This window comes from Rhinopithecus bieti, unplaced genomic scaffold (genome assembly GCF_001698545.2).
Source record: "Rhinopithecus bieti isolate Rb0 unplaced genomic scaffold, ASM169854v2 scaffold_9978, whole genome shotgun sequence".
In the NCBI taxonomy this organism is placed as follows: domain Eukaryota; kingdom Metazoa; phylum Chordata; class Mammalia; order Primates; family Cercopithecidae; genus Rhinopithecus; species Rhinopithecus bieti.
The window spans coordinates 213,295-222,293 of NW_016806220.1; positions in this window are offsets into that span (position 1 = coordinate 213,295).

Consider the following 8,999-nt stretch of genomic DNA (forward strand, 5'->3'; position numbering starts at 1 on the left):
AAAAAAAAAAAAAAAAAAAGAAATTTAGCTTGGACTGTTAATGAATCACTGCTTTCATTATGATTTGAGATTTATTTTTGTTATAATTTGTTTCTTGGTATGGAATAACATCCATTGATTTAATTGCTGATCTTTATTGCTCTGCTTCGTATTTTATTAATTTTTTCGTAACTATAAATTTTTATCTGAATTTTATTTCATTTCTTTAAAAAACACATTTAAATTAAAAAAAAAAAAAAATTAGCCAGGCATGGGTGCACACCTGTAGTCCCAGCTACTCAGGAGGTTGAGCTGGGAAAATTGCTTGAGCCCAGGAGTTTGAACCTGCAGTAAGCTATGGTTGTGCCACTGCACCCCAGCCTGGATGACGGCGAGACCCTATCTCAAAAAAAAAAAAAGAAAGAAAGAAACATTTAATTTTAATGATTACAAAACAGGCATTTCCCAGGCTGAAGTGAGTTGCTATCTCAGCTCACTGCAACATCCGCCTCCTGGGCTCAAGCAATTCTCCTGCCTCAGCCTCTGAGCAGCTGGGATTACAGGCATACACCACCACACTTTGCTAATTTTTGGGTTTTAAGTACAGACAGGGTTTCACCCTGTTACCCAGGTTAGTCTCAAACTCCTGAGCTCAAGTGATCTGCCGGCCTCGGCCTTCCAAAGTGCTGGGACTACAGGCATAAGCCACCGTGCCTGGCAGGAAGTATATCATTTTAATTACATTTTAACTACAATAAAGACATTTCAAAATGTTTCAGTGGCTGGGCGTGCCTGTAATCCTAACATTATGGGAGGTTGAGGCAGGCAGATCACCTGATGTCAGGAGTTTGAGACCAACCTAGGCAACAGGGTGAAACCCTGTCTCTACTGAAAATACAAAAATTAGCCAGGACTGGTGGCACATGCCTGTAGTCCCAGCTACTAGGGAGGCTGAGGCAATAGGATCTTTTGAACAAGGTCTCGACAGAGCGAGACCTTGTCTCAAAAAAAAAAAAAGAAAAAAGAAAAAAAGATATGCTTCCTTTTTTTTTCTTTTAAGATAGAGTATTGCTCTGTCACCCAGGCTGAAGTACAGTGGCTCAATCTTGGCTCACTGCAAACTTCGCCTCCTGGGTTCAAGTGATTCTCTTGCCTCAGCCTCCCAAGTAGCTGGAATTACAGGCATGCACCACCACACCCAGCTAATTTTGTATTTTTAGTAGAGACGGAGTTTCGCCATGTTGGCCAAGCTGGTTGCAAACTGAGTGAAACTTCATCTCAAAAAAAAAAAAGTAAATTATTAAAATTTAAGATGTGTTATCTTGCCATACTAGTATCCACTTGCTCCTTTCCTAACTTGCCCCTCTGCCTTTCTGCACATTATCACATGGGAATGGTGGAGGATCCCGAGTCTCACAGCTCCCTTTTCTCCTGCATCTATATTAAGTTTCCTTTCCTGCCCTACCCCAACCATCGCCACCCCACTTGAACCTGCTGCTTGTTCAGTATCTATGAGTCTCCTACTATAGCCCCTTAAAGGGAATTACACCCTTGGGAAGGGTTTCCAAGGTACGAATCCAGAGAGCCTTGTAAATTAATCCACCAGGCATATTATAAAGGGACAACTGTTGCAATCATCCTACTCTCTTTCTCCCTTTCTTTTCACCCGTGTCTCTCTCTAATTCACTCCATCTTCAGCTGGGTCTGCAGCTTCCACACCTAGGCTGAGAGGTCACAGAAGCAGAGTGTCCCATGTTCTCACGCCTCTTTGTGGTGATGGCAGCAGCTGGGAAGGCTAGTGAGGCATGGCAGGGAAATTAGGAGAGAAATGGAAACTCTAGACTGAGAGACAGAGCAGGTGGTTTTTTTGTTTTTGGCTTTGCTCTTCACTGAGAGGCTCTTCCTCAGAGCAGATTCTGCATTTTGAGGTTCTGGGTGCCCTCTTATTTCCTGCAGGACAATGACAATTTGTCATGGTACCATACCTCAGCCTTACCTTCTCCACAGTTCCTCTGTGTCTCTCAAGATCCACCTTCCCATTCTCTCTCTCTCTTTTTTATTTTTTTGTTTTGTTTTGTTTTCAGACGGACTCTCCCTCTGTCGCCCAGGCTGAAGTGCAGTGGCGCAAACTTGGCTTACTGCAACCTCGGCCTCCCGGGCCCAAGTGATCCTCCTGCCTCAGCCTCCCCAGTAGCTGGGGTTACACCATGCCCAGCTAATTTTTGTACAAAAATTCTATTCTTACATGAAGACTCCCATCCCTATGGCTCAGCCTTCAAGATCCAACTGAAGGCTGGGCGCGGTGGCTCAAGCCTGTAATCCCAGCACTTTGGGAGGCCGAGGTGGGCGGATCATGAGGTCAGGAGATTGAGACCACCCTGGCTAACATGGTAAAACCCCATCTCTACTAAAAATACAAAAAAATTAGCCAGACGTGGTGGCAGGCGCCTGTAGTCTGAGGTAGGAGAATGGGGTGAACCTGGGAGGCAGAGCTTACAGTGAGCCGAGATGGCACCACTGCATGCCAGCCTGGGCGACAGAGCAAGACTCCGTCTCAAAAAAAAAAAAAAAAAAAAAAACCAACTGAAGGAACACATCATCTTCAAACCTTCCAAGATTCTTTTTAAAAAACTTTTTTTGAGATGAGGTTTCACTATGTTGCCCAGGTTGTTCTTGAACTTGTGAGTTCAAGCGATCCCCTCACCTCAGTCTCTCAAAGTGCTGGGATTACAGGCATGAGCCACTGCACCCAGCCACCTTCTAAGGTTCTAAGGTCTCCCCACCTCACCTCACCTTCACTATTATTTCAGCTGGACTATTCCCCACCCCTGAATTTCTTGGAACGTTTCATTTACCCTTCTGTTACAGCACTGATCACCTTGAGCCTTGTGGCATACGTTAAGCAGATGCCTCATTGCCCTTGACAGAGGTGGGTGACCACCAGCTGGGCTGGTTTATACCTATACTCCCCCTCCTCCCTGGCACCTAACACAGTGTCCTTTCCATTGCAGATGTGTGATAATGTTCTCTGAGTCAGCCTCCTGGCCCTTACTCCACCACAGTTGCCTTCCCCTAGAGCCGGGGGTTCTGTGTGTGCTCATTTCAACTCCCTTGCCTACTTGGGAACCTCCCTCTGTCCCTCTCCTCTCCTTTCCTGTTCTTTTCCACCACAGTTCTCATCTTCCACCCCTGCTGCCCTGCCTGGTCTCCTAGTTAAACCCTGGCAATACTCCTTTAAAGATACACCCTTTTGGCCAGGTATGGTGGCTCACTTTGGGAGGCTGAGGCGGGCGGATCACTTGAGGTCAGGAGTTCGAAACCAGCCTGGCCAACATGGTGAAACCCTGTCTCTACTAAAAATACAAAAAAATAGCCAGGCATGATGGTGGGCGCCTGTAATCCCAGCTACTGAGGCAGGAGAATTGCTTGAACCTGGGAGGTGGAGGTTGCGGTGAGCCAAGATTGTGCCACTGCACTCCAGCCTGGGCAACAAAGTGAGACTCCGTCTCAAAAAAAAAAAAAAACAACAACAACCAGATATGCCCTTTTGCATGGTGGCTCATGCCTGTAATCCCAGCATTTTAGGAGAACGAGGCGGGTGGACCACTTGAGGTCAGGAGTTTGAGACCAGCATGGGCAACAAGGTGAAATCCTGTTCCTACTAAAACTACAAAAAAATTAGCCCAACGTGCTCCCTTGAACCCAGGAGGTAGAGACTACAGTGAGCTGAGATCATGCCACTGCACTCCAGCCTGGGTGACACAATGAGACTGTCTCAAAATAAAATAAAATAAAATAAAATAATGATATTCCCCTTTGGCAGTTGCTGAACTCTCCTTCTACCTCCTGCTCTTCCTGATATTTGCACCCTTAGCTCTGCTGCTATCGCCTGCCCTAGAAGTTTGCACTAACCAGATTTCACCTGTTCAAAATGATAGGCAGGAAGACCTCAAACCTCAACTTGCTCCCAGGCTCACCCAGCCCTAGGAAGGACTCTTCTTGGAACTGAGCCCAACATTAATAATACGGTAAAATGGGGAGGCAAGAATAGCACCTGCCTTATAATCATGGTACATTAGACTTTTAATGTAAGTCGTTTTTCTTGTGGGAGGCAAGATCTAACTTGTTCTACATATGAATCCATGTAATGATAAGCTGTGATATACTGTAACTTACATTTACCCTTTTGCTGATCTCAAAATACTAAACTTCAAAGAAGAAAATATGCCTCTGAGGACTGAATAGTCTGAATTTTTCTAATCAATGAAACACACACACACAGAGCTTTTTAGAGGAATTTTTCTAAACATGACTGCTGTAATTAGAGAAGAGGTGTACCTGTCATGTTCTACCAATGAGATTCTTGGGCTTAAAGAGGTCTGCTGTCTGGTTCAAGGTCCTAAAGAAAGTAACTGAATCTGCTCCACTGAATAAGGACAATGAAGGGTTCAAACAAGGTCCTACAAAATTTTTTCCTATCCAAATTTTCGTTTTTTTTTTTTTTTTTTTTTTTTGAGACGGAGTCTCGCTGTCACCCAGGCTGAAGTACAGTGGCCAGATCTCAGCTCACTGCAAGCTCCGCCTCCCGGGTTCACGCCATTCTCCTGCCTCAGCCTCCCGAGTAGCTGGGACTACAGGCGCCGCCACCTCGCCCGGCTAGTTTTGTATTTTTTAGTAGAGACAGGGTTTCACCGTGTTAGCCAGGATGGTCTCGATCTCCTGACCTCGTGATCCGCCCGTCTCGGCCTCCCAAAGTGCTGGGATTACAGGCTTGAGCCACCGCGCCTGGCCGAAATTCTCAGTTTCTTATACATGATGCCTAAATTCCTCTTCTTAGGAAGAACATTGACAATGTGATGTAGGCTAAGTTATTACAATGGAAATCAACATAACTATAGCAGATCCTACTAGTTGCCTACCCCAAGTACGTTCTCTCCTTCTTCCTTGCTACTTCCCTGCTTCCTTCATTACCGAGGGCATCAATGCACCCAGCTAAAAGACCAGATACCCTTTAAAACTATATGGCCTCAGCTGGGCATGGTGGCTCATGCCTGTAATCCCAGCACTTTGGGAGGCCGAGGCAGGCAGATCACGAGGTGAGGAGTTCGAGACCAGCCTGACCAACATGGTGAAACCCCGTCTCTACTAAAAATACAAAAATTAGCTGGGCATGGTGGCAGGAGCTTGTAATCCCAGCTACTCAGGAGGCTGAGGCAGGAGAATGGTGTGAACCCGGGAGGCAGAGGTTGCAATGAGCCGAGGTTGCACCACTGCACTCTAGCCTGGGGACAGAGTGAGACTCCGTCTCAAAACAAACAAACAAAAACTATGTGGCCTCATGACTAAATTCTGAACAATTAGATAAAAGCAGAAATGTTATGAAGGACCTGGGGACAGACTCCATAGAGATAAACTTAATCAGCTGGGAGACGTGATCCTTTTGCCCTTCCCCTTTTTCTGCCGGGAATGCGGATGTGATGGCTGGATTTCCAATAGCCACCTTGAACCATCACTAGCTATACACTAGAATGGTTGATTTGTAAGACAGAAGGAACCCGGGTATAATAACTGTGAGGCTATCAAACCAGCCCTGAACACCTCCTCCATGTGAAAGATCAATGAACTACCTTAGTTAAGCCATTTTTAAAAAAAAACTTTAGATTCAGGGGACACTTGTGCAGGTTCATTACACGGATATATTATGTAATCATGGGGCTTGGGCTTCTAGTATACCCATCACCCAAATAGTGGCATCCAATAGGTGATTTTTCAACCCTCACTCCCATTCCCACCCTCCCCCCATTTGGAGTCTCCAGTGTCTACTGTTTCCATCTTTACGGCAATTTGTACCCACTTTTAGCTCTCACTCACAAGTGAGAACATGCAGTATTTCATTTTCTGTTTCTCATTATTTCACTTAGGATAATGGCCTCCAGCTCCGTCCATGTTGCTGGAAAGGACATGATTTCATTCTTTTTAAAATCCATTGTTATTTTAAATTTTCAATTATATGCAGCTGAATCTAATCATGACTGACAAACAGGCCGAGTAACACATTTTTATTGAGTTTTAAATGGACAAATTAGGAAGTACTTAAATATCTTTCTCCCTCTCAAATACATTATTAAATGACTATAAGCCTGTCTATTTTAATTTTTAAATAATATCCATTCCCGGCAGGGTATGGTGGCTCACACCTGTAATGTCAGCACTTTGGGAGGCCAAGGCGGGCAGATCACATGAAACCAGGAGTTTGAGACCAGCCTGGGCAACATGATGAAAACCTGTCTCTACTAAAAATACAAAAATTAGCCAGGCGTGGTGGCATGCGCTTGTAGTCCCAGTTACTCAGGAGGCTGAGGCAGGAGAATCACTTGAACCTGGGAGGTGGAAGTTGCAGTAAGCCAAGATCACACCACCACACTCCAACCTGGGCAACAGAGCAAGACTCCATCTCAAAAAATATATAATATTAATAATAATAATAATAATAACATCCTTTCCCTTTGTGGGTGTAGTGACTGTAAAGAGGCACAAGGAAGTTCCTGGGATGCTGATACTGTTTGTTTCTTCATCAGATATGTTCAGTTTGTGAAGATGCACTGGTTGCATGCATATTTGAAGTATTTATATTTCTCTCTATATATATTATACATCAATAAAAAGTTTCAAAGTATAGTCATTGTAAATTTATCTTTTTGAACAGAACTAACCAGTTTAGGTAGGATTAGAGATTTTGAAAGGCTTAATCCTCTGAGAATTGTCAAGATTAAATGAATAATTAATGAAAAATGAATGTAAATTAGTTAGTCTTAACCTATTTAGTTATGCTTCCGTGAATATTTTTGGAGAACCTACTATTCATCAGGCATTCACTTATTACTCTTGGTGCTAATGAAATTGTTTGCCTTTTTTTTTTCATTCCTCCCACTAGACTATAAGCTTCATGGCAACAGGGACAAATCTGTTTTGTTCCTGTTGCACACACAGTTGTCCAACACTAATCTGTTTTGTTCATGGTGTGCACATAGTTAACACAGTGCCAGGCAATAAATGTAGTGGCTTTTAATGGAATGAATAACTGAGTTAATATGTGATAGGTTAAATAACCTCTTGTGGACCACTAGGAAACTGGATTTCAAGTTCCAAAACAACTGACTTTCATGTGATCTTTTGGAAATCATTTGTAAATTACGGGCAATGTATGGCTCTTCAGCATCAGTATTCAATCATGAAGTACAAGCGAAATTTCAGGTGATTCTCTTAAAGCTTAGGAAATTATGATGTCTAAAACATAAAGCCAAGTGCAGTGGCTCACGCCTGTAATCCCAGCACTTTGGGAGGCCAAGGCGGGCAGATCACCTGGGGTGGGAAGTTAAAGACCAGCCTGACCAACACGGAGAAACCCCGCCTCTAGTAAAAATACAAAATTAGCTGGGTGTGGTGGCGCATGCCTGTAATCCCAGCTACTCAGGAGGCTGAGGCAGGAGAATCACTTGAACCTGGGAGGCGGAGGTTGCAGTGAGCCGAGATCATGTCATTGCACTCCAGCCTGGGCAACAAGAATGAAACTCCATCTCAAAAATATAAAATTAAAAAAAAAACAAAAGAAGAGGGTAAAAATCATAATGCAATTATCACAAGAAACTGTCAAAAGCCCTTAACTACACTAGTTAAAAAGAGTGGAACAGATTAACTTCTTGATATCATAATGAAAATGCAAACACTATGACTAACACACACCATATCAAAATAGAACATTTTCATTGCATGGCAAGAAAGAAAAGATGTCTGTGTTTTGAGCAATCAAAGAACAAAATTGAAAATGCAAGCAACTGGAAAATGGCAGTCCCTAGAAATTCTCTGTTAAAATACAGTAAACATATGACTATAAATTTTCAATATAATTTAAAGCATTCTCCTTGGTAGGTTAAAAAAATTGTCTAGATACAAAGAGAAATATCAGTTTGACGTCTGTAGGAGTCTTATTTTGGGAGTGCATACTCAGCACACCCATCCTTTCTGTGGAAACTGCCTCTTGACAAAAGGGCAAACCTAGACAGTCATTGTTGTCAAACACTCCCACCATGGTGTATTGGACAATTGAAGATGTCTTCACCTAAGATGAACCAATGAGAATCTTCATCCTGAGAACCTGAATCAGAAGGTGTTAAGTCTGTAGGCAGTGGTGGACTCTAGAACTGGAAGGTCAACTAGAGTTGGAACTGAGGTTGGCACTATGGCTAACCAAAGTTTAACAAAAGTCAAAATTATGGGGGAGCAGAAAGTATAAATAAGCAAAGGAAGCCCACTTGGAAAAAAAGGAAAATGGAATATATATGTCAACAAGAGCAGAAGCAAAAGATGCTGGTTGAGGGGCATGATAGGAAAATGAGTTCTGTTCTTGAATTTTCCATTTCTGTAACTCTGGCTGACTTTGTTTCTTACTTTTGAAAATCATTCAAGTAATCAACTAACACTCCTGTCCCTGCCCAGTTTCCCCAATTCTACATTCTACAGAGTTTCACTCTGTCACCCAGGCTGGAGTGCAGTGGTGCAATCTCGGCTCATGGCAACTTCTGCCTCCCAGGTTCAAACTATTCTCGTGCCTCAGCCTCATGTGTAGCTGGGATTACAGGTGTGTGCCACCACACCTGGCTAGTTTTTGTATTTTTCGTAGAGAAAGGGTTTCACCATGTTGGCCAGGCTGGTCTCAAACTCCTGACCTCAAGTGATTCGCCTACCTCGGCCAGAGAAAGTGCTGGGATTACAGGCGTGAGCCACTGTGCCCGGCCTCCAATCCTACTTTTTATTGGAACAAATATTTCCTCAGCATCTACTATTTGTCAGACACTGTTCTTTGCACCAAGGATATAGTAGTAAATAAAAGAGAGAAAAATCATGAACTTATTGGGGTCGAGTGGGATTATTATAATAAATATATAAACACAATTATAATGCAGTGTAGTGAATGCAATAACCCCAAGGTACTATGAGAGAAGAATATATATATATATATA